Genomic DNA, 26,987 nt, shown 5'->3' with positions numbered 1-26,987 from the left:
CTTGTGTGTGTGGATATACAAAGTTCCCGGGCTAAGGGTCGAATCAGAGCTACAGCTGCTGGCCTACGCCCCAGCCGCAGCAACGCCGGCTCCTTAACCCACTGAGTGAGGCCAGGGATCAAATCCGTGTCCTCATGGATCCTAGTTGGGTTCGTTAGCCACTGAGCCACGAAGGGAACTCCTGGTGTATAAATTTATCGCAATGACATTGTGATTGCATGTAGCAATCCTTATTTACTCAAAGGCAAAGGCAAAAACCAGTAAAGCTGAGTGTGTGAGAGGGTAGTTGGTGAGAAGGATGTGTCTTAGAATTTCCAGTTTAGAAGCCGGGAGTAAGGCGCTCCATGGAACTGATAATCATCAAGTAAATAAATACTTTACTGGAAGCGCAGCCAGTACATCTTGAATGATCACTGCATCTGTAGGTTTTGTCTCAAGTTCCTAGGACCAACCAGCTAAGACAGGTTGAAGTCTGGTTGTCATACCTCACTCAAATGTATCTACGAAAGTTTGCTGCCTGATAGGAGCGTTGTATCACAGGCTAGAAAGTAACAATCATTAGATACAGAGTTGTTTCTTGACCTCTACATCCCCATATAATCGGGTTCATTTTGTGAACATCTTTTTACAAATACCAATCTTTTTTAAATGCCCTGCATGTGTAGGCAGCAGATTATTCCATTTTAACTCACAGAAATAGATAAACACTGGGCCAAAATCCCATAAGGATGGTAGAATACAATTTAATTCAAGAAAGTTCTGCCCTAGAAACTTTTCCATCTCAGGTATCTATCAGATAAGCACCTGCAGCAAGCCATGAATAAATTAAAGCAGCTGCATCCCACTCTAAAAGAAAACCAGCCCTGAAGATATCAGTGGATGTGAAGGTAGTAAAAACATTGACTGTGAGGAGTTCCTGCTGTGGTGCAGTGGGTTAAGAATCCAACTGCAGCAGCTCCAGTGACTGTGGAAGCATGGATTTGATCCCCACCTTGGCGCAGTGGGTTGAAGGATCTGGAGTTGCCACGGCTGCAGCATAGGTCCAAGCTGTGGCTCAGATTCTGGCCCAGGAACTTCAATATGACATGGGTGAGGCCATTAAAAAAAAAAACAAAAAACAAAAAACAAAAAAACTGACTATGGAGTCCCACTTCCATCACTTCCTGTGTGTCAGTAAATATGTTACTTTGTGCCAGTTTCATGACCAGGTTGGATGTTCCTTTCCTTATCTGTAAAATAGGGTTAACGATACCCTCCTCACAGGGCTGTGTTAGGATTTAAATAACAGGTAAAGTGCTCAACTCTTGGGAAACGTTTTATTATTTATTTATTCATTTAGTCTTTTTGTCTTTTCTAGGGCCCCAGCCACAGTACATGGAGGTTCCCAGGCCAGGGGTCCAATCGGAGCTGTAGCCACCGGCCTACGCCAGAGCCACAGCAACACGGGATCCAAGCCACATCTGAGACCTACACCACAGCTCACGACCACAGCTCACAGCAACACTTGATCCTTAGCCCACTGAGCAAGGCCAAGGAGCGAACCTACAACCTCATAGTTCCTAGCTGGATTTCCTAACAACTGAGGCACAATGGGAACTTCTGGAAAACATTTTACAGTGTTAGTTCTGGAGTTTCCATTGTGGCTCAGCAGAAGTGAACCTGACTAGTATCCATGAGGGCACAGGTTCAATTCCTGGCCTTGATCAGTGGGTAAAGGATCCGGCATTGCTGTGAGCTGTGGTGTAGGTCACAGACATGGCTTGGATCTGGCATTGCTGTGGCTGTGGCGTAGGCTGGTGGCTACAGCTCCATTTTGACCCCTAGCCTGGCAACTTCCATATGCCATGGGTGCGGCCCTAAAAATAAATAAATAAATAAAAATTAAAATAAATAGTTAGTTCTTATTGTATGTGTGTCAGGAGGTAAATAATTCATCACACTGCTCTGATACTACCCTCTGGCCAGCACCCGTGATCAGTGCATCACCATTGTCTGGGACATCTGTGACTGTGGGAAGGGTTGGGCAGCATGTTTGTGGACTGAGAGGCTTTTGGAATGTATCTTCTGTATTAGTTGGTGATTCTGTCATGCCCTTGTCTTTGGCTGACATATTTTAGGATTAAAAATAAAAACAGGAGGAGTTCCCATCGTGGCACAGTGGTTAACGAATCCAACTAGGAACCATGAGGTTTTGGGTTTGATCCCTGGCCTTTCTCAGCAGGTTAAGGATCCGGAGTTGCCGTGAGCTGTGGTGTAGGTTGCAGATGTGGCTCAGATCCTGCATTGCCGTGGCTGTGGCGTAGGCCAGCAGCAAAAACAAAAATTAGACCCCTAGCCTGGGAACCTCCATATGCCACAGGAGTGGTCCTAGAAAATGCAAAAAGGCAAAAAAAATAAATAAGTAAAAATTTAAAAAAATAAAAAATAAAAGTAAAAAATTAAAACAAACATATATTTGAAATGAAAATAAATAAATACATAAAAATAAAAAAACACAAATTCCTACTAGAGTTGTGCCAACATAGGATATGAAACAAACAACTGACAATCAACACATAAAATATCTTGATATTTTATTGGCCTAGGATTGTCTTTGGGCCGCCTCTTTAGCCTTCTATTCATTAGGTAGTAACACGATACAAGTAAGTAGTCTTTGGTTGAAAGTGACAATTCAAATCAACTTAAGGGGAAAAAATGGGAAATTCATTAGACCCTGGAACTGAAAAGCCCAGTGCCTCAAGAATCAAAGGAATTTTGTTAGGTGTTTGCCTTTTTTTGTCTCTGCCTTTCTGTCTCTCCTTACACCATACCCAGCTCCTAATTCCTTGGCTGTTTTTCTCTATAGGTTGGATTTTGTTATAAGGTTGTCTGTGTTTGCATTGGGGGGAGCACAACTGGGGAGTGCTTCCCACTGCTATCATCTAGTTTAATATACCCCAAACACTGAATTTTGCCATCAATACAGTCTATATACCGAAAAGAAATCAAGGAGATTTCTAACGCTGGTTTTAACCAGATGCTTCCTTTGCTGATATGACATTACAGTATGATCATTAGAGACAGGCGCCCCTGTCCCAAAATTTATACAACCACTTAAGCTTTCCTGCTATGTGGCTTTTCCCGCATAACCTGCTCTCTCTCACCTGTTGCCCAAAACCCCTGAGCAGAGGACGGAGGTCTAATCTAGTGAACAAATGGTGCCATATAAATGGTTATCATGAAACTCATCCTTTATTTCCCTTCATAAATATTCTAAACGCAAAATTGTTACAATATTGTAAATGTAGAAATCACAGTCATGGGACTTTGTGAGGATGACCAGATCAGAATTTGGGGCATTTGGACCATAGACAATGTTTCCATGATAAGTGTAGACAGGTTTTCCATGGATCGTATTAGATGTACTTCCATTTTAGTCATTTAATCACGTAGCAAAGGAATGCTGGCCTGGGGCAGGGGGCAGAGCACAGTGAGGAATGGCCACAGAAGTCCAGAGATTTACAGTATCCCAGTTTTGCAACCTCAAAGGTAAAGGAAAGCTTTATGCTCTCTCTTTACAGTATGTAAAATCCAAAGGAACATCTCTGAGTGGCCCCGTTTGGACCCTGTATCATTTGCCCTTCTGTGGGCTAGTCACTTCCCCAGACAGTGAGACATTTTGATTGCCCTAGCTGGGATTGTGTGTCTAGAGGCTGTGCCAAGAGGCTCCGTGAACAGCTCCACAGAACTGCATAGAATGGTGGAAAAGAAATCCCTTAAAGGGATGTGGGGTACTTTTTGCCAGAAGAGGGAGAAATTCTGGACAGACAAAAACAACAGATGTTCACTATAAGAAGAACAGAACTGCTGGTGAGGCCAAATGATATAGTTTTGTGGGGACGCTAGCTAGAGTACAATATATTATCACTTGCCATGTCCAGGTAAAAGAAAACAACGCTCACTTGATATAATAGAATTTTCATATCTATCACCTCTTTTGCTCTCCTCTATAACTCTGAGAAATGGGCATGGCATAGTCATTTTACAGAATGCACTTTTGAGAATCTAGCAACCCAGAGAAACACAGCTGGAAACACATGTTCATATAACAGGGCCAGGTGTAAACCTGGTATGTACATTAGTTTGGAGGCAGGTGCCTTCCAGACATTCTTAAAACCTTAGACAATCCTGAAAATATCTGGCCTGTGTAGGCATCCAGAAAATGCCCATCATCCAGGTACATAGTACCACGGTGACTGCTCAACTTCCTGGGAACTCTAGAATATGTATAAATCTTTTCCTAGAGTTCTCTATCATATTAACCTTTGTACTTGCTATTCTTCTATATTTTCCAGAATAACAACCTTCATCTCCCACACCAACCCAATTCTGACATATAGACAACCTACACAAAATGTTTATGGAGAAGTTCCCCTTGTGGCTCTGCAGGTTACACACCCGACTAGTCTCCATGAAGATGTGGGTTTGATCCCTGACCTCTCTCTCAGTGGATTAAGAATCTGGCATTGCTGTGGCTGTGGCTGTGGCTGTGACTGGCAGCTGCAGCTCCCATTTGACCCTTAGCCTGGAAACTTCCATATGCTGTAAGTGTGGCTCTAAAAAGCAAAAAAAAAAAAAAAAATTATTGAATAATAGATTGAAAGATAGCAAACATGACTGAATATCAGGTATGTACATTATGCTAAACTCTATGGATATAAAGATGAATAAGATACAGTTCCTATTCTTGAGATCACAGCCCAATGGAAAGACCAAAAAAAAAATAAACAATCCTAAGTCACTTAGGATTCTTTGGCTGTAAGTGACAGAGAAACAGACCCAAAGTAGTTTAAGAAAAACAGGGTGGGGGGGATGTTTTGATTCACCCAAGCTAAAAAAGTCCACAGTTACGGCTGGCTTCATGCAGGTTAGTTCAGGGTGTAAATGCTCTGGTTTCATCTCTAGGACTTCCACCATGTTGCCTTTGGTCTGGGGATTCATAGCAAGAGGCATCAGCAATATCAAGGCAACAGAGTGTAGTGGTTCAGAGTGAAAGCTGGTGTGACACCTGGCCTCACCACGTACTGGCTATGAGACCTTTAACAAATTAACTGAAACAGGGAGTTCCTGTCGTGGTGCAGTGGTTAACGAATCCGACTAGGAACCATGAGGTTGCAGGTTCAGTCCCTGCCCTTGCTCAGTGGGTTAACGATCTGGCGTTGCCGTGAACTGTGGTGTAGGTTGCAGACGCGGCTCGGATTCCCGCATTGCTGTGGCTCTGGGGTAGGCCGGTGGCTACAGCTCCGATTAGACCCCTAGCCTGGGAACCCCCACATGCCGCAGGAGCGGCCCAAGAAATAGCAACAACAACAACAAAAGACAAAATGACAAAAAAAAAAAAAAAAAATTAACTGAAACAAATGCTCTGTGCCTCAGTTCCACCAATTGTAAAAAGGGAATAATAATTGTACTGGGGGAGTTCCCGTCGTGGCTCAGCGGAAACAAATCCGACTAGGAACCATGAGGTTTTGGGTTCGATCCCTGGCCTTGCTCAGTGGGTTAAGGATTCTGCGTTGCTGTGAGCTGTGGTGTAGGCCAGCAGCAAAAGGTCCGATTAGACCCCTAGCCTGGGAACCTCCATTGGCCGTGGGTGGGGCCCTAAAAAAAAAAAAAAAAATAATAATAATAATTGTACTGACCCAGTATAGTTATTGTGAGGGCTAAAGAAAGTAAATTGTGTTCAGGACTCTCCTTGTTGAAGAATAAGCACTCAATAAATGTTAAATATCTCATTATTCTTGTTACCATTATTGTCATCAAGTTTCAGAGAAAAATAAGAGAATTTCTTTCCCAAAGATGCCAAAGAAAGTCTTATTGCCTCTCGTTGGCTCTAACTGGGTTATGCGCCCATCCCTGAGCCAGCCCCTGGAGAATGCCTTGCATTGCACACACTGAGGGCTTAGGCCTGAGACAAGTGCTCCATCTCCGCAATGCAGAGTGGAGTCAGCATCACAAGAACCACGGAATCTGAATAGAGAACAGACTTGTTCCCAGCAAGAACATCTACCAGAAAGAGAGGGGATAGAGACTAATCAGCAAAAAACAAGAGATGAGTGGCACAACAGGCTTGAGAGTACAATGTGGCCAGTGCTATGATCAAGGTAAGAATGCGAGTCCATCTGAGGACGTTCTGGGAAGAACTGATTTCTTTTAATCAACTACCAGGTTCCCTAATCTGAAGGGGACTGTGGTCGGAGTCCCCACTGTGGCATGGTGGGTTAAGAATCTGACTGCAGCAGCTTGGGTCACTGCAGAGGCCAGGTTGAGCTTTTTAAGAATGGCGTTATTAACTATTTTTTTCTCTCTTTTCAATAGGCTATGTTAAGTCCCCAAACTCCCAAACCCGGCTTTGACAACTCCTACCGTATTGCCCAACCACATACCCTTACTGCTGAGGACATACATGAAAACAGAGGTTTCCCCCATCACCACCACTGGACCCAACAGTCTGCTTTGGAATTGGATAATGCACTGAGAAAGCTAGCCCTCCACTCACATCATTCCTCCTTTGAATGATAGGAGGAGCTTAGGATTGAGAAACTTTGGTTCCTGGGGCAGGAACATGCCAGCTGTGAAAAGCCCACAGTTGTAAATTGTTAGATGGTGACTGCCTGTGAAACCTGTCAAGATTCCTGACAGCTCAGCTGAGTACGTAATTATCAGTTGCAAAGAGAGACAGGAAAAACGTGTTGTCAGAGAGCGCCTTGGTCAGAAAGAATGAGGTACAGTGTCTTGGCCTCGTCATCAGCCTCCTTCTTGTTTCAACCAGAGCAAAGCACATTAGTATAATTGACATTACACATGTTTATTATCTGGAACAAAGGAGCCATGTCAAACCACAGGCCTGTGTCAGCTGAGTCTTTGCTAATCACATAAATTGAACAGTGGCATTTGACCTGATTGTACAAATACTTCCGGTATTCTCAGTGCTAAGGAAAATACCAAACCTCACTTAAGGTTTCTCCTGGAATTTACACAAACTTCAACCAATCCTCCTTTTCTGAAGTGAAGAGGAGCAGTGATCCTTTGTTCTGGTGAAGCCCAGAGAGGGATAATAACTTACCTATTAGCAACCCAGTTTATCAACCCTGCTGCAACAGCAACGTGAGGAAACCAGCAACCTCCAGCAAGAATCTCTACATTGGAGGAAAGCAATATTAGCATATTCACATGCTACTTTCTACAAAGACTTTGTACTTTCTACAAAGTCTTGGTCCTCTAGTCTTGCTGAAACACTTACATGTGGAGTTCCTGTCGTGGCGCAGTGGTTAATGAATCCAACTAGGAACCATGAGGTTGCGGGCTTGGTCCCTGCCCTTGCTCAGTGGGTTAACGATCTGGTGTTGCCGAGAGCTGTGGTGTAGGTTGCAGACGCGGCTCAGATCCCGCATTGCTGTGGCTCTGGTGTAGGCCGGTGGCTCCAGCTCCGATTGGACCCCTAGCCTGGGAACCTCCATATGCCGCGGGAGTGGCCCAAAGAAATAGAAAAAGCCAAAAAAAAAACCATTTACATATACTTCCCACTTGCCTTTCTTTCTTCAGTTGCAGCAGCAGCACCTGAGCATGGATGCTAACTTTCTCAATGGGAATTTTTTTTTTTTCAGATCCTTGAAAATCAGGGACCTGATATTTATAGCAGCAGGAGATAGGAGGAAAGTGAGTTAACATTTACTGGGCATGCCTATTGTGTTCTAGATACTATGTTTTACCTCTGTCTAACCTATAAATGAACTGGTAAAGTAGATGCTGTTATACACATCCTGAGATGCCATATCTGGAGCTCAGGCTGGTTAGGTAAATTGCTCAAGATGACACAGCTAGTAAATGGAGGAGCAGATTTTTAAAATGTACTTGTTTATTTATTTCCTAGGACAGGGCTTAGAACCCACTTCTTTCTGGCTCCAAAGTCTATGCTTATTGTAATACATTATGCTCCTCCAGTAGAAGAGAAGAAATTAAAGGGACACCCAAGAGATAAAGCTGATAAATGCACTTATAGTGTATTCAATTTAATTTTTTTTGGTCTTTTTAGGGCCCCAACCAAGGCATATGTAGGTTCCCAGGCTAGGGGTTGAATAGGAATTGTAGCTACCAGCCTACGCCACAGCCACAGCAACTCGGAATCCAAGCCATGTCTGCAACCTACACCACAGCTCACAGCAACACAGGATCCTTAACCTACTGAGAGAGGCCAGGGATTGAACCTGCATCCTCATGGATACTAGTCAGATTCGTTTTTGCTGAGCTATGACAGGAAATCCACATTTAATTTTCTTATACATGTATCGATTACAATTCTCTGGCTAAATAGAAGACATTCAACAAAATACTCCATCAGATACAAAGATGCTAGAGAAAGACAACCCACAGAATGGGAGAAAATATTTGCAAATGAATCAACGGGCAAGGGATTAATCTCCAAAATTTATAAACACTTTCTGCAGCTCAATACCAAAAAAACAAACAACCCCATCAAAAAATGGGCAGAAGATCTAAACAGACAGTTCTCCAAAGAAGGCATATGGATGGTCAAAAAACACATGAAAAGATGTTCAACATCACTCATTATTAGAGAAATGCAAATCAAAACCACTCTGAGGTACCACCTTACACCAGCCAGAATGGCCATCATCCAAAAGTCTACAAACAATAAGTGCTGGAGAGGGGGTGGAGAAAAAGGAACCCTATTACACTGTTGGTGGGATTGTAAATTGGTGCAACCACTGTGGAAACCAGTACAGAGATCCCTCAGAAAACTAAACAGAGAACTACCATTTGACCCAGCAATCCCACTCCTGGGCATCTACCCAGTGAAAAACAAGACTCACAAAGACACATGTACTTCAATGTTCATTGCAGCACTATTTTCAAGACATGGAAACAACTTAAATGTCCATCGACAGAGGAGTGGATCCAGAAGATGTGGTACATATACACAATGGAATATTACTCAGCCATTAAAAGGAAAGAAAACACATGAAAAGATGTTCAACATTACTAATTATTAGAGAAATGCAAATCAAAACTACTATGAGTTACCACCCTAGGCCGGCTGGAATGGCCATCATCAAAAGGTCTACAAACAGGGAGTTCCCGTAGTGGTGCAGTGGGAATGAATCTGACTAGGAACCATGAGGTTGCAGATTCGATCCCTGGCCTCGATCAGTGGGTTAAGGATCTGGCGTTGCCATGAGCTGTGGTGTAGGTTGCAGACATGGCTCAGATCTGGCATTGCTGTGGCTGTGGTGTAGGCTGGCAGCTACAGCTCTGATTGGACCCCTAGCCTGGGAACTTCCATATGCCTCGGGTATGGCCCTAAAAAGACAAAAAAGAAAAAAAAAGAAAAGATACATGTACTCCAAGGTCCATTGCAGTACTATATACAATAGCCAAAACATGGAAACAACCTAAATGTCCATCGACAGAGGAGTGGATCAAGAAGATGTGGTATGGAATATTACTCAGCCATTAAAAGGAATGAAATACTGGCATTTTTAGCAACATGGATGGACCTAGAAATTATCATGCTAAGTGAAGTCAGTCAGACAGTGAGACACCAACATCAAATGCTATCACTTACATGTGGAAGCTAAAAAAAGGACACAAAGAACTTCTTTGCAGAATAGATACTGATTCACAGACTTCGGAAAACTTATGGTTTCCAAATGAGACAGGTTGGGGGGTGGGGGGAGGCACTGAGGGTTTGGGATGGAAATGCTGTAAAATTTGGTTGTGATGATTGTTGTACACCTATAAATGTAATAAAATTCATTAAGTAATTAAAAAATAAAAAAATAAAATGAACTGTGAGACTAAGACAACATCAAAAAACAAACAAAAACAAAAACAAAAAAACAAAGATGCTAGAGAGAATAGAGAACAGGGAAGGAAAAGCAGTGGATGAGAAGAAAGAAAGACCAGGAAGGGAAAATGCCTGAAAACATAACGGGTAGCAGAAAACTGAGGCCTTCCACCAAGATCCAAAGAACAGAGCAAAAGCTGATATTCCTTTTTTGTTTCATTCACCATTTATTTCCTATAAAAGGATTAGCAGGATGGGCTCAGTGGGAAAGGAGGCCCCTGTGGGATCCTGTTACCAGCCATCTGTGTTCTGTTCTTTACTTTTGAACAAGACGGCTCCAAAACTCTGAACTGGAGAGGGAGTTGGAGCTGCATACAGATCAGCAGAGCTGTTGCTAACAGCTCTGACGCCTGCAGGATGACTCAACCATCGGTGCCTGGCAGAGTCAGCTGTGGTCCCCTGGAGCCTCCTACTCTCAGGAGAAAATCAGAGATGTGGGAAAGCGGTTTGGGGAAAGGGTCCAGATCCTTCATTTTGGGTAGAAGTTCAGTCTGGAAGGATAGGTAGGAGCACCTTCATTTAAGAGTAACATATGGGGGGGGGGATTAAAGGTGACAGTGAGGAAAGCACAATCCTTTGTACATTTAAGCTGCTCTGTCAAAGGAATATACTGTCTGGAGGATGGCAGTCAGCAAAAGCCATATGGCTGTGTCACCAGGAATTCACCCCAAATGCAAATCGTACTCACTTCCAGAGTAAATTTTACTCAGGTATAGGCATCTCCTGCGGTTCCCTCACTTTCTGATGGAACCCAAAGACTCTCCCTGTTCTTAGACAGCACCAGCACTAAATATTAATTTAGAACATTCTCATGCTGAATAGTTGCTACTGTCAGACCTCTCCCCTGGTTACTCACTCAGATGTCTGAGATACAGGCATTTAGGAGGAAGTTACTTGCGTATCTTGCCAGGAGGCATCTGGATTTACCCTATACCAGTACATACACATCCTGCTCCACTACCACCCCAAACAACGACAGACTTCCTCAAAGAGTTTTCCTTTCCATTGGCTCCTTACCACTCACCAGTAAATAGCCCCCGAAGTTTGGCTTCCTGTTGTCATGGTAACGCAAAGGAACCAGTTGAAGCTGCCAATATAGGCATCTGCAAGAGCTCCCTATACTCAGACTCCTTTAAAAACAATAGCATAATGTGGAATCACCACTCTATCTACCCTCCCCACCCCACAATACACATCCTCAATTGTAGGTTTTATGGAGACTCAGTTCTCAGAATAGCAATAGCTGAAAAAGTGGCTGTTTTGCCCCAGATGAAAGGTTTCCATGTTCTTTTTTTTTTTTTTTTAGTGTGTGTGTGTGTATACATATATATATATATTTTTTTTTTGCTTTTTAGGGCTGCACTCACGGCATATGGAGGTTCCCAGGCTAGGGGTCGAATCAGAGCTATAGCTGCTGGCCTACATCACAGCCACAGCAACTGGGTATCTGAGCCATGTCTGCGACCTACACCACAGCTCATGGCAACGCCAGATCCTTAACCCACTGAGCGAGGCCAGGGATCGAACCCACAACCTCATGGTTCCTAGTTGGATTCATTTCAACTGTGCCACAATAGGAACTCCTAGGTTTCTATATTACTTTTTTTTTTTTTTTTTAGTGTGTGTGTATATATATATATATTTTTTTTTTTTGCTTTTTTTTTTTTTGCTTTTTAGGGCTGCACTCACGGCATATGGAGGTTCCCAGGCTAGGGGTCCAATCGGAGCTGTAGCCACCGGCCTACACCGGAGCCACAGGAACTCGGGATCCAAGCCTCGTCTGCAACCTACACCACAGCTCACGGCAACGTCGGATCATTAACCCAGTGAGCAAGGGCAGGGATCGAACCCGCAACCTCATGGTTCCTAGTCGGATTCATTAACCACTGCGCCACGACGGGAACTCCATGGTTTCTATATTCTAAAACAATTCTTTCTTTAGACACTAGCCTAAAATCTGACCAACCTACCAAGTGTTTACATCTCTAAGGGTTCATGGAGTTTAAAAAATACATCTGGGACTTCCCTAGTGGCTCAGCAGGTTAAGGATCCTGAGTTATCACTGCTGTGGCTCGGGATCGAGGGTTTGATCCACAGGTACAGCCAAAAAAGGGAAAAAAAATCTCTATTGCCCTTTATTTACACTTCATTTTTCTGTGCCTTTAGGAAGAATCTGGGTATCTGGTATTTCAGCGCTAAAACTAACTACTGGCTAGTTTCCCACAAAGGACGAGGGGACTCCTGATATGCTCGTATAATACACGTGAAAGTGCTTTGTACCCTGAAGAAGAGTGTTCCAATATTCGTTTTAATTACTATTCCCTGTCCACATTCCTCTTTAGTTTATGGCCATATTACATAGGATTCTGGTGCCAAACTTCCTGTTTTGAATTACCTCTCTACCCTTTACTTCTGGCAAGGCTTTCTTTGTCCTTCACTTTCCCCATCTGAGAAATGGAGAAAAATAGTACTCCCTTCAGAGGACTTTCATGAGGATTAAATAAATTAAAATATGTAGAGTACTTTGATAAATATTTGGTTTTATTTTATTGATTTTTTTTTCTTTTTGCTTTTTTTTAGAGCCGAAGGTGCAGCATATGGAAGTTCCCAGGCTAGGGGTCAAATCAGAGCTACACCTGCCGGCCTACACCGCAGCCACAGCAATGACAGATCCGAGCAGCATCTGTGACCTACACTACAGCTCACAGCAATGCCAGATCCTTAACCCACTGAGCGAGGCCAGGGATAGAACCCACGTCCTCATGGATACTGGTCAGTTAGTTTCCACAGCACCACAACAGGAACTCCTTTTTTTTTTTTTTCCTTTTTTGGCTGCCCTGTGGCATGTGGAGTTCCTGGGCCAGGGATCAGATCCAAGCTAGTTTCAACCTAAGCCACAGCTGCAGCAACACCAGATCCTTAACCCACTGTGCAGGGCTGGTGATGGACCTGCATCCCAGCGCTCCCAAAACACCACTGATCCCATTGCACCACAGCGGAACTGCAGCATTTGGTTTTATATATCAAGTATGCCTCTGGACAGAGTATGGTGCTGAGAAACACAGACAAGGTACCCTGTCTTCAAAGAATTCAAAGGCTGATATCCACATAGTAGAGACAGAAAAACCAATAATTACAGATAATGTAACAAGTACTTCTCTAAATGGAGAGAGAGAACAGAGAAAAGGGCCAGAAATTCAGGCTTGAAGGGTGCCTGGGTTTTCCTAAAACGGAAATGGCTTCTCTGGTACTCTGGGTTACAAAGAATAACTCACTCCTTTTAGCTCAAAAATGTTATTTTATTTAAAGATATGTCACAAGAAACCCAGGAAAACTAATAACTCAGAAGGGCAAGAAACAGCATTTTAGGTTTTTTCATCCTGATGCTCAATCATTAACATGACTTAGCTGTTCTTCCGGCAGGGCCGTTTTTACCAAATGGTTCCTTAACTTCTGCTTTGTATTTCTGTTCTCTACCCTATAGTTTCTTTTTTTCTTTCTTTCTATCTTTTTCTTTTTTTTGTCCACTGCCCCACTGTATATGACATTCCCACACCAGTGATCAGATCTGAGCTGCAGTTGCGACCTACCCAGCAGTTGTGGCAATGCCAGATCCTTAACCTGTGTCAAGCCAGGGATCAAACCTGCGTCCCAGCGCTTTCAAGACACTGCCAATCCATTGTGCCACAGTGGAAACTCCTACCCCATAGTTTCTCTATTGTCATAGCTATAGTTTGCCTTGGCCCTTCATAACTCTGAGTTTATCTCATGGCTTTTCTTCATACATTATTTTTGCTCTTGTTCCTGTCATTAATAGCCACAGTCTCTCCTTTTCAGAACTTATTTTTATTTTCTGCTTTTTAGGGCCACACCTGTGGCATATGGAAGTTTCCAGGCTAGCGGTCAAATCAGAGCTGCAGCTGCAGGCCTATGCCACAACCACAGCAACACTAGATCGGAGCTGCATCTGCAACCTGTGCTGCAGCTGGCGACAACATTGGATCCTTAATCCACTGAGAGAGGTTAGGGATCGAACCTGCATCCTCACGGACACTACATTGGGTTCTTAATCCACTGAGCCACAACAGGAATTCCTTGACCTAGTCCTCTTTTGTGCCAGGTAAGTGGTAAGTTGCTGGCCAGGTTCTGTTGTCCACTATTGGATCAGATGCCAATTCTGGTCTAGTCAGTTAAGGCCAAAGTACCTCTATGAACTGTACACGAACTATGGCCACCTAGGGCTGCCTCTTCAACAGAGGCTGAAGGTGGGGAAGATTCCCTTGGAAAGGAAATATGGATGTAGCCATCATGACGTTCTGTTTAGAATAGAAAAGAGAAATGACATACACAAAGAGTATAGAAAAGAGAAATTGCAGTGGGGCGAGAGCTGATTCAACACGTTTAGTTATTGAGGCATTGCTAAATGTCACTGTGCCAGGAGTGGATAACAAATGCCATGATAAGTGGTATACCAGGTGCTATGGGAACTCATTACAGGGTCACCTGAACCAGATGGGGGATGCCAAGAAAGTCTTCTTAGGAGTTATCTTGAGGCACCGTGGGTTAAGGATCCAGTGTCATCACTGCAGTACTGTTGCTTGGGTTAGTCCCTGGCCAGGAACTTCCACAGGCGGTGGGCATGGCCAAAAAAGGAAAAAAAGAAGAAAAGAAAAGAGGGAGTTCCCATTGTGGCGGAGAGGAAATGAATCCGGCTAGTATCCATGAAGATGCAGGTTCGATCCCTGGCCTCGCTCAGTGGGTCTGGGATCCAGCGCTGCCTCAGACTGTGATGTATTTGGCAGTCACAGATCCTGAGTTGCTATTGCTGTGGTGTAGGCCACCAGCTGTAACTCTGATTCAACCCCTAGCCTGGGAACTTCCATATACCCCAGGTGCGGCCCTAAAAAGCAAAAAAGAAAGAAAGGAGAAGAAAAGAAAAGAAAGCTTTCTTAGAGAAAGTAAACTCTACATTGGGACCAGATAGAGGAAGGGGAATAAAAAGAGCATAGCACATTCTAGGATCTGAAAGCAGCTTAATGAGGCTGCCAGAAAATGAGAGGGGATAGTAAGGTACAAGCAGCAACTACATTATTCAGGACCTAATAACTGTACTTACCATTTATCAACACAGAACTGACACTGTGCTGGGCATTTAATATTTACATATTGGCTTATTTAGTCCTCCCAACAACCCTATGAATTATTATTAGGAATAATTAGGAATAATTATTGTTTACATTTTTTAGAGGAGGAAACCAGGACTTGGTGAGATTTAGTAACTTTCTTATGATCACTTAACTAGCAACTGCCCAGACTGCTAAATTATACTTTGTGGCTGTATTAAGGATTACCATTTTTTATTTTAAGAGCAATAGGAAGGACTTCCTGTCATGGCTCAGTGGTTAACGAATCCAACTAGGAACCATGAGGTTGCAGGTTCAATCCCTGGCCTTGCTCAGTGGGTTAAGGATTCAGCATTGCCGTAAGCTGTGGTGTAGGTCGAAGACACGGCTCAGATCTGGTGTTGCTGTGGCTCTGGCGTAGGCTGGCGGCTACAGCTCCGATTAGACCCCTGGCCTGGGAACCTTCATGTGCCATGGATGCAGCCCTACAAAAGACAGAAAGACAAAAAACAAAACAAAACAAAAAAGAGTACATATGGAGTTCCCGTCGTGGTGCAGTGGTTAACGAATCCGACTAGGAACCATGAGGTTGCGGGTTCGGTCCCTGGCCTTGCTCAGTGGGTTAACGATCCGGCATTGCCGTGAGCTGTGGTGTAGGTTGCAGACGCGGTTCAGATCCCGCGTTCCTGTGGCTCCGGTGTAGGCGGGTGGCTACAGCTCCGATTCGACCCCTAGCCTGGGAACCTCCATATGCCATGGGAGCGGCCCAAGAAATGGCAAGAAGACAAAAAAAAAAAAAAAAAAAAAAAAAATACACATGCACAATGGAATATTAATCAACCATTAAAAGGAATGAAATACTGGCATTTTTAGCAACATGGATGGACCTAGAAATTATCATGCTAAGTGAAGTCAGCCATACAATGAGACACCAACATTAATGCTTTCACTGACATGTGGAATCTGAAAAAAGGACAGACTGAATTTCTTTGTAGAACAGATGCTGACTCACAGACATTGAAAAACTTATGGTCTCTGGAGGAGACAGTTTTGGGGGTGGGGGGATGTGCTTGGGTTGTGGGATGGAAATCCTGTGAAATTGGATTGTTGTGATCATTATACAACTACAGATGTGATAAATTCATCTGAGTAATAAATTTAAAAAAAGGCAAAAAAACAAAACAAAAAGCAATAGGAAGCCCTTGAAGGATTTTTTTTCTTTTTTGGCCACACCTGCAGCATATGGAAGTTCCTTGGCCAGGGACTGAATCTGAGCTGCATCTGTGATCTGCACCACAGGATCAAATCCACACCTTCCCGGAGACAACCCTAGATCCTTAACCCGCGGTGCCATAGTGGGAACTCCCACCCTTGAAGGATTTTAAACAAATTTGTCCTTCAGAAAGATCACTCTGGTTGCAGAGTATAGAACAGATTCTAGGGAATAAAGGGGGACGCAGGGAGGCCCTTTGGGTTCCTATTGCAGACCAAGTGAGAGGTAGAGAGCTGGACCAAGGTGGTAACGGTGAAAAGAATGTATCCATTCTTTTATTACTCTGGTCAATACACATTTAATAAGCTCCCACTAAGAGTACCAGGCACCAGGGATGTAAAGATGAACAAGGTAGATGGGGTCCTGCCCTCACAAAGTTTAAGAGAATAGAGAGAGAAGTAGTAGAATTGAATGTGAGAGGGATGGAAAAGAGGAAGTCTGGGATGACCTATTGTCTTGTAGTGGCTTTATCACCCTCAACCTTTCCACTTCACTACTTCCCCTAAGGTTGTGCATGCTCAGGTCCAGAGCAAGGGGCTAACAGTTAAGAAAGACCAAAGACATTTAAGAAAGGGTTTTGTATGCCATTCTCATCAGCTCAGACTTTATTCTGGAGACTTTAGGGAGCCATTGAAAATGTGTAAGCAGGGAAATGGCTTGACCAGATAAGCATGTTAGCAAGATCAAGATTTATCCTTTCTGAAATTTACAGTTCCTGCAGATTGTACAGCCAGTGAGTGATAAAGCTCAAATTTTCTTTTCATATTCTGCCCTCTAGTGGCAAGAGTAAAAATAGCAGGTTCCAACTCGTCAGCTACAAGGAGCAGCCTACTTTGATTTGCCCGGGATGTCACCGCTCTTGTCCTGTTGTTGAGACAGTTTTCAGCAGAGACCATCCATTTATTCCAGGATTCCCCCGGCTCAATGGACACAGCTCTGGCTCAAATTATAGAAAGCCTTATGCTGAGCACACTCACCAGCCTGGTTTCCAACCTCCCACCCCCACCTCCACACTCTTCCTCTCTTCAATGCCCTTGCAATGGCAGATCTCTCAGGAGGCAGCCCTAAGGAGGCAGCCCTAAGGAGGCAGCAAAAGCGAACACTGCTGCCCTCAGGTGGAGACCTAGTGAAGTGCGCATTGCATTTTTCCTGGAACTACTCCCTCTCGGGCAGTCAATTCTTTAAACTTGGTATCTTACTGAGTTTCTGCTTCATTTACAACCGAGTTGTAAAGAGATAGTGCCCCCTTCTACTCTAGGACTCAAATTAAAGGAAGCAATGTGGAGGAGGAAAACGCTCCGTGAATTCAGCATTGTCATCATCACAATTACCAGTTAACTGACTCAGGAGAACAACTTTTCAAAGGCTCGAAAATAGAGAGTAGAGTAGAAATAGGCTAGTCTCCTCAAAGACATATCCTGTTTTCCTTGAAAAGAGTTGTTACCTTTCTCTCAAAACTTAATTCTTGTCCCTCTGCCCCAGGTTCCCTGTGCTTCTAAGATGGAGTTCTGATAATGTCTGTCTTAATGAAAGTCATATCCAAGTCTATGGATCTTGGAATTAAATACTGGAATCGCTTCTCAAAAATCCAGATTGATTCAACATCCTCTGGCAATGTTCCTTTGACGTTCTCGCCAATGCTAATGAACTTGGGCCACACTCTCCTCCAATCACTGACTCAGCACTTAAGGGCAAAGAGACCTTTTAAATCTCATCTCAGCTAAGACACTCCTTTACCTACTAAAAGGGTGATTTTGTGAACTAAACACTGGTGCTGTTTTTCTGATGGAGCACCCACAAGTATTCCAGAATTTCTTTTAAAGCAGAGCCTTTAAGATTTCTGACCGACAGAACCCTCCCCCGTTCAAGCCCTCTATTCACCCAGGAATTTTCGATGGAAATACTACTGCTGGCTAGAGTGGAGCAGCATACCAGTGCTGCTGAGAGCTGAGTGGCCGTTGCCATGGGGGCAAGAGTGTTTGTATAGAGCTGCTATACAAGGTAGTCAGCTTGGGGGCTGCTTCGATTCAGAAGATTCTAGAACTGAGCCAGCACTCTCATTTTACAGATGAGGAAATTGAGGCCCAAAGACTCAGTTCAATGACTTATCCAGGGTCCTAGGGCAAGTTAGAGACAGCGTTGTGCTCTTTGCAATAACACCTCACCCTTTACATTAGAGCACTCATGCTGGTTGAGTAGGTGCTCCTCCACCCATTTCCACTAATGTCACGGTGCTAGAACAGCACCGCCAGTTCCAGATAGAAATGCCAGGAAATGCAGAACTGGCAACAATGGGCATGTAAATATCTTTGCATATGTTTGCATCGAATTACATGTGCACACCAGTGGGTGACTGAGCTAGCTAGGTATTTGTATAGCTCTCTGAGTCCTGGAATTCCTTAAACCTCAGTTTCCTCACACATGAAATTCAGATAAGAAATAGTACCTTACCTCAAAGGATTAAATGAGATAAGGTCTTTAAAGCACTTACACACAGTAGCTGGCATATAATAAGTGTTGGATATTATTCTATTCCCATTATGTCTTTCAACAATGGACCGTGTCAGGGATTTCTTTTAAGGCACTGAGTTAAATGCTTCAATTTTTTTCATTTAATTTTCACAATAATCCTTTGAAGTAGGCTCTTTCATTTTCTACGTAGCGCTGATGAAAAAACTAGGCCTAGAGAGGTTGAGTAACTTGCATAACGTCACAGGGCTAGGAAGTGGCTGAGAAAGAACCAAAACCAGGTCTGTCTAATATTAATGCCCTCAATCTTAATAATTAGGTTATACTGTCTCTCCTATAGGAAAGCGGAAGATCAACTGATCTCTTCTAGTGTTTCTGAGTTTGTTTCCTAAAACTCTAAATCCAGATACATTAGATGCATATTCCAAGTGGAATGGGCTGGCTCATCCATATAAATACATTTTAATTAAACCCCACTGAAACTGTAAGCAAAGAATTTGTTTTCACTCCCCTTTAATTATAGTTCTTTATAGAGACCCTATTTAGCAATTTTGTACGAGACAATTTCCCAATGACTGAACGCCATTTTATTCAATATCCTATTGTTTCAAAACTCCTAGTTGGTCCTGGTGAGACCTATATAAAAAATGCCAATCTAATTAAAATCATGTTCCCAAATGTTTGAGATCTGCTTATTTAGTAGGCCGTCTAGTCTTAAAAGTCTCTTTGGGTGTAAGAGACAGAATTTAAATATCTTTCTTTAATAGATAGTCTCCCATTCTTATTAAAAATACCAGTTTTTGAAGTTCCCGTCGTGGCATGGCAGAAGCGAATCCGACTAGGAACCATGAGGTTTCAGGTTTGATCCCTGGCCTTGATCAGTGGGTTAAGGATCTGGTGTTGCCATGAGCTGTGGTGTAGGTCACAGACCTGGCTTGGATCTGGCTTTGCTGCAGCTCCATTGTAGGCTGGCAGCAATAGCTCTGATGAGCCCCCTAACCTGGGAACCTCCATATGCCACGGGTACGGCTCTAAAAAGACAAAAGACAAAAAACAAAACAAAACAAAAAAGTTTTAGGATTTTCCAGAGTCTAACCCAAACTTCCCTTGTGGTCGCACCATTCAGCTTCTATCAGATCAATTCCAGTCAGAATCTAGTTGTTCTTGGCTCTTCCCCTTTTCTGCTCTTTCTTTTCTCCACCAGTGGTTTCATTCACTCCTACAGTTTCAACTACCCCTGCTAGTTAGAGAACTACCACATCAATCTTATTCATTCAATAAATATTTGTTAACTTTTTTTTTGGTCTTTTTAGGGCCTCACCCTCAGCGCATGGAAGCCTAAGCCATAGGCTGCTGGCCTACACTACTGCCTATCACAGCCACAGAAACACCAGATCTGAGTGAGTTGCGTCTGCGACTTACATGGCAACACCTGATTCTTAACCCACCGAGCGGGGCCAAGGATCAAACTCATGTCCTCATGGATACCAGCCACATTCGCTACTGCTGAGCCACAGTGGAAACTCCCAATATTCGTTAACTCCTGCTGTGTGCTGCAACCTGGATCTCACTGGTCCAGCCCAGTTGTTTGTGGAATATCTTCAACAGGATTACTTGAGATTTTTGACAGCTCTGTAAAAGTAGCTCTGGGCAAGAAAACGCCTTGGTTTCTCTGCTCTCCAGTCTTGGCACCACCTCTCAGAGCTGCCTTATCCTTGCGTTAGCTGTCCACAGTCTGTGGAAATCTCTATACTGATTCTACAAATCTCCTTATCTCAGTCCCACTTAGAACTGTGCTAGAAATAACGAATATATATCACCCCAAGGTCAAGAAAACCTACATCTACATCATCACCTTCTTCACCAAACCACTCTGTGCTCTTGATGTCTTTCAGTGTTTCATTTGATAGAAGCAGTATTCCTCTAAAAATTTCCCTAGGCCTCCTGATTGCTCTGACACAGTCCATTCCCTGTTTAGTCCATGTCCAGTTAAGTTATTCCCTTGCTTAAAACTAGTCTATGAATTCCCAGTGCTCTAAGAATATAATTGAAAGTCATTACTGGGGCCTGGAAGAAACCCTGACCACCCTGGCCTCTGCCTACATATCTCCTCTCACTTCATGCCACTCTCTCCTGCTGTGCTGCAGCCACAAGGGGCTCCTTTCAATTTCTGGAACATGCAAAACTCTCTCTTGCCATAGGCTTTAGCGAAAGCTCTCTTCCCTCTGCTTTTTTTTTTTTTTTTTTTTTTTTTTTTTTTTTTTTTTGGCTACACCCATGGCATATGGAAGTTCCCAGGCCAAATCTGAGCTACAGCTGCAATCTACACCACAGCTGTGGCAACACTGGATCCTTAACCCACTGTGCCGGGCCAGGGATCAAACCTGCACCATCGCCACACTGCCACAGAGAAAATGCCGGGTCCTTAACTGCTGCACCACAGCGGGAACTCCCCTCTGCTCTTGTCTTGATCTATTTCTTATCCTTTTGAGTCTTGGTCTGAGGTTATGTCCTTTCTTCAACCTGGCCATCATCCATAACCATACCTTGTTGATACCATTTGTTCCTTCATAACATTTATCTCAACAATGTTATATATTTTAAGAATATTCCTATTTGTTGTCTGCCTCCCCCAGTAAATTGGAGGCTACATGAGGGCAGGGACCATGTCCACTCAGTTCATCAATGTATATCCTGCATTTAACACATTGCCTGGCACACAGTAAGTGCTTGTAAATGGTAGCTTCTGTCTTTTTTTTTTTTTTTTCTTTTTAGGGTCACAGCAGCATCATATGGAAATTACCAGGCTAGAGGTTGAATCAGAGCTGCAGCTGCTAGCCTACACCACAGCCACACAACTCAGGATCGGAGCTGTATCGGCAACCTACACTTAACTCATGGCAGTGTCGGATACTTAAACCACTGTGCAAGGCTAGGGATTGAACCTGCATACTCATGGATACTAGTTGGTTCTTAACCCACCTAGCCACAATGGGAACTCCTGCAGCATCTGTCTTTATTCCTAGTGAACTTCCTTTTTGACTCTGTAAAATGGCTGTTGCAAAGGTTTACCACTCTCTCAAAACTACATCTTCCAGGAGTTCCCTTATGGCTGAGCAGGTTAAGGATCCAGCATTGTCACTGCTATGGCTATAGTTACAGCTGTGGCTCAGGTTCACTCCCTAGCCTGGGAACTTCCACATGCCACAGGTGTGTGTCCCCCCCCCCCAAATAAATTAAAAAACAAACAAACAGGTTTTTGTTCAGTTCATGGCTCAGTGGTTAAAGAACCCAACTAGGAACCATGAGGTTGCGGGTTCCATCCCTGGCCTCGCTTAGTGGGTTAAGGATTCGGTGTTGCTGTGAGCTGTGGTGTAGATCGCAGACATGGCTCGGATCTGGCGTGGCTGTGGCTGTGGTGTAGGCCGGCAGGTGTAGCTCCGATTCAGCCCCTAGCCTGGGAACCTCCATATGCTGTGGGTGTGGCCCTATAAAGCAAATTAAAAAAATTAAAAAAAAACAAAAACAAAACCAAAAAACTACGTTTTCCAATCTCCATATACTCAAAAATATGACCAGAAATTATCATCCTATTCTCATTTTCCATAACATCCTTAAATGCCTCACATTCGAGTGCCACTAGACCATTCAATGTTCCATCACACTGCAGCCCATGGTTCACATTCTTTCTCTGCAGAAATACCCTCTCTACCCACTCCCATCCCTTGTTATCATCTTGTTCTTAAAGCTTGGTGCAGATGGAATGTTCGCTCTCCAATTTTTCCTAATAACCTATAATGAACTGCTCCCTTATAAGCATTCTTAAAACCATTCACAATAATTTTATGTAAAAGTTTCCACTTTTTTTTGAGTTTTCTTGTGGCTCACTGGGTTATGAATCCAGTGTTGTCACTGCAGTGGCTTGGGTCACTGCTGTGGTGTGGGTTCGCTCTCTGACCCGGGAACTTTCACATGCCATGGGCATGGCCAAATAAAAAACGTTCCACTTTTTTATCTGTGTTATTTGTGTAGGTCTCTTATCCTAGAGGGTCATTTCTTTAGGGGTTAAGTATTTGTTTCCTTCTTTAAATCTCTACTACCCAGCACAGCTCTGATGCCTGGCATATAGTCAACACATAATAATCAAATTAATAAATCCAGAGCAGAACACCTCTAAGAGAAATGCAAATCATGTGCTAAAAACTAGTAGTAAGATACCTGATAGGACTCTGAGAAAAGGCAAGTGCTGTGTCAACCATGGCTCAGATATATCTCTTCTTCAGAAGCCACAGAAATCCTCAAAGAAGTTTCTCTTTGGATTTTCTTCCTATATGGAAAAACAAAGAAATTCAGGAATGAAGTGAATGTTGGGTGAAATCAGGGCTGCTTGGGCTGGCCATTAGGTCTTTAAGAAGTTGGGTACTCATTCCTTAGGAAAAATGTGAATGCTGTTTCTTTCTAACTCTCCTTTACTCTCTAATGAAGAACTGGGCCTACCCCCAGATATTCTGATTTAATTGGTCTAGCATATAGATACATACATTGATTTTTTTTTCTTTTTTTTTTTTTTTTTTTTTTTTTTTTTTTTTTAATATTTATTTATTTATTTATTTATTTTTGCCTTTGTCTTTTTGTCTTTTGTCGTTGTTGTTGTTGTTGCTATTTCTTGGGCCGCGCCCGAGGCATATGGAGGTTCCCAGGCTAGGGGTTGAATCGGAACTGTAGCCACCGGCCTACGCCAGAGGCACAGCAACGCGGGATCCGAGCCGCGTCTGCAACCTACACCACAGCTCACGGCAACGCCGGATCATTAACCCACTGAGCAAGGGCAGGGACCGAACCCGCAACCTCATGGTTCCTAGTCGGATTCGTTAACCACTGCGCCACGACGGGAACTCCTGATTTTTTTTTCTTTTTCTTTTTTCTTTTTTGGCCATGCCTATGGCATGTGGAAGTTCCTGGGCCAGGGATCGAACCTGCACCATGGTTTCAACCTGGGCCACAGCTGCAGCAATGCAAATCCTTAACCCACTGTGCCACAAGGGAACTTCGAACATTAATTTTTTTTTTTTGTCTTTTTATCTTTTCTAGGGCTGCACCTGCGCCATATGGAGGTTCCCAGGCCAGGGGTCTAATCGGAGCTGTAGCACCGACCTACGCCACAGCCACAGCAACACAGGATCCGAGCTGCATCTTCGACCTACACCACAGCTCACGGCAACGCTGGATCCTGAACCCACTGAGCAAGTCCAGGGATCGAACCCGAAACCTCATGGTTCCTAGTCAGATTTGTTAAACACTGAGCCACGATGGGAACTCCAAACACTGATAATTTTAACAGGCTCCCTCGATGATTCAATGTGCAGCCAAGATGGAAAACCAATTCCTAGAATGGTGTTATAGTCTGAATGTTGGTGTCCTTCTCAAAATTCATATGTGAATTCAAAATTCATATGCTCTAACCTCCAAAGGATGGTATTTGGAAGTGGGGTTTTGGGGAGGTAATTAAATTTAGGTTAAGTCATGAGGGTGGAGCCCCATTGGTGGGATTCGTATCCTTATAAGAAGAGGAAGAGGAGTTCCTGTCCTGGTGCAGTGGGTTAAGAATCTGACTGCAGGGAGTTTCTGTTCTGGCTCATCAGTAACAAACTTGACTAGTATCCATGAGAATGCAGGTTTGATCCACGGTCTTGCTCAGTGGGTTAAGGAATTGGTGTTGCCCTGATCTTCGGTATATAGGTCAAAGACAGGACTTGGATCCTGCGTAGCTGTGGCACAGGCCATCAGCTACAGCTCCAATTCGACCCCTAGGCTAGGAACTTCCATATGCTGTGGATGCAGCCCTAAAAAGACCAAAAAAAAAAAAAAAAAAAAAAAAAAGAATCTGACTGCTTCAGAGGCACGGGTTCGATCCCTGGCCCCGAACCTCCATATACTGCAGGTATGGCCATAAATTTTTTTTTTTTCCTAGGGCTGCACCCACGGCATATGGAGGTTCCCAGGCTAGGGGTCTAATTGGAGCTGTAGCTGCAGGCCTACACCCCAGCCACAGCAACTCTGAATCCAAGCTGAGTCTGTGACCTACACCACAGCTCACAGCAATGCAGGTTCCTTAACCCACTGAGCGAGGCCAGGGATCGAACCTGAAACCTCACGGTTCCTAGTCGGGTTCGCTAACCACTGCACCATGATGGGAACGCCAAAAAAAAAATTTTTTTTTTTTTTTTTTTGTCTTTTTGCCATTTCTTGGGCCGCTCCCATGGCACGTGGAGGTTCCCAGGCTAGGGGTCAAATCAGAGCTGTAGCTGCCAGCCTACACCAGAGCCACAGCAACTCAGGATCCAAGCCGCGTCTGCGACCTACACCACAGCTTATGGCAACGCCAGATCATTAACCCACTGAGCAAGGGCAGGGATCGAACCCACAACCTCATGGTTCCTAGTCGGATTCGTTAACCACTGTGCCATGACGGGAACTCCAAAAAATCTTTTTTAATTAAAAAAAAAAAAATAGGAAGAAACCAGAGTTTTCTCTTGAACCCCATGTAAGGATACAGTAGGAAGACAGCCATCCATAAGCCAGGAAAAGAGCCCTTGCCAAGAACCCAGCCACGCTGACAGCCTGATCTTAGATGTCCCAACCTCCAGAATTGTGAGAAATCAAAGTTTGTTGTTTAAGCCATCCAGTCTCCGTATTTTGTTATAACAGCCCAAGCAGGCTAAGACATTGACAATCCATTGGTTTTTCAGATGGATGTAATGCAGAGCAGTGATTCAACAATAATCATTATCATATAGAGCACTTTGGCATAACACTGGGCACATGGAAAATGCTCCATAAATGTTAGCTCGTAGTGGTAGCAGGAGCAGCAGCAGCGGTAGCTTTATCATCACCATCACCAAACAGATAACCAGGGGTTGTTGCTTACTTTACTTCCTTAACTTTCAATTAAAAAATTAAAGGTGGATAATTTTTCTGATAAAGAGATTATGATGTAGGAGATTTAAGTGGTTTGACCAAGGTTTCAGAGTCGGGACTGAAATTCTGTCCTTTGTCACGCCAGGTTAAGGGCAAGAGAAACAGCTTCCTGTTTAGAGTCACTCAGAATAACAATTCCCAACATTAATATTACTGTTGGTGCTTACTTTGTTTCCTTGGCCGTCATCCACTTTTGTTTTCCAGATGAAGTCCTCCAAGAAAGGCTTAAATAAAAGTCAGTACGGTCTAGAACCAAATACGAGTGAGCAGAATTTTTGGACCTAAAACCCTAATGGCTTCACTTTGGAACAATTCACTTTATCTACAATACCAAGCCTCCAGCTTTTAGGCTGTCCTCCAGGCTTAAGACTTGAAGAGGTCAGTTTGGAAAAGACGGCCTTTTCCTTGAGATTCATTTCTTATCTAGTATTCATGCCCTTCTAACCTTGCTGATTTCTCCAACTGTTCATTTCCTCAAAACCCCATGGATACTGCCTGGAAATGGTTCCACAGAGGGGAAAGGTGGCGCGAAGTGCGACTGTTGCCATTATCTCAACATCCCTAGGCACTCAGGGGTCAGGTCAGTCCAGGACAATTTTATGCCTTGTTTATTCGACTGAGTCCAAAATAGGATCAGATTTTTGACAGTCTGACTTCCTTGATATGAGACAAAAACCCAGAGAGGGGCCAGATTCCTATGAGGAAGCTCCACATTTCACTGGGCTAATATTCCTTTTTTTTTTTTTTTTTTTTTTTGGCCTTTCCTAGGGCCGCTCCCGCGGCATATGGAGGTTCCCAGGCTAGGGGTCGAATCGGAGCTGTAGCCGCCGGCCTACGCCAGAGCCACAGCAATGCCAGATCCTTAACCCACTGAGCAAGGGCAGGGACCGAACCCGCAACCTCATGGTTCCTAGTCGGATTCGTTAACCACTGAGCCACGACAGGAACTCCTAATATTCCTTCTTAAAGGACCAAAATCATCACTTTTGTGAAATCATGATCATATTTTCCTCTGTGGTCCCACATTGGATCTACCATTATTGTAGCTCTTATCATTGCATTAGAATTATTTGATTGCCTGTCTCTTCCCTTCATCTTGCTATGAACAAATAGAAGGATTATATCTTATTTATCTCTATTAATCTGTCTAAAATAGCAATTACACAGTAGCTGAGGCATTGGAGATGCTATGTAAATAACGGTTAAACAAATTGATGCATAACTGGATAGTAGGCCTTTGGGT

The 26,987-nt window shown here is 43.6% G+C and overlaps 1 protein-coding gene across 2 annotated transcripts in view; it reads right to left on the bottom strand.

Moving 5' to 3' along the window:
* The window catches only part of LOC102161554 (uncharacterized), a 91,154-nt gene that overhangs the window by 2,056 nt on the left and 62,111 nt on the right, over positions 1-26,987 (bottom strand). For both annotated transcript variants that reach the window (XR_014821614.1, XR_002337284.2), the window contains one exon: positions 22,985-23,093. The gene's annotated coding sequence lies outside the window, so the exon portion shown is untranslated. The remainder of the gene's footprint in view (positions 1-22,984; positions 23,094-26,987) is intronic.

Source organism: Sus scrofa, chromosome 12, assembly GCF_054392235.1.
Source record: "Sus scrofa isolate SSC_HxYL_T2T_F1_AM1 chromosome 12, Sscrofa_HxYL_maternal_Yorkshire_Landrace_v2.0, whole genome shotgun sequence".
Taxonomy (NCBI): Eukaryota; Metazoa; Chordata; class Mammalia; order Artiodactyla; family Suidae; genus Sus; species Sus scrofa.
Note: the sequence above shows the minus strand (reverse complement) of the source record. Positions and strands in the feature narration are given on the sequence as shown.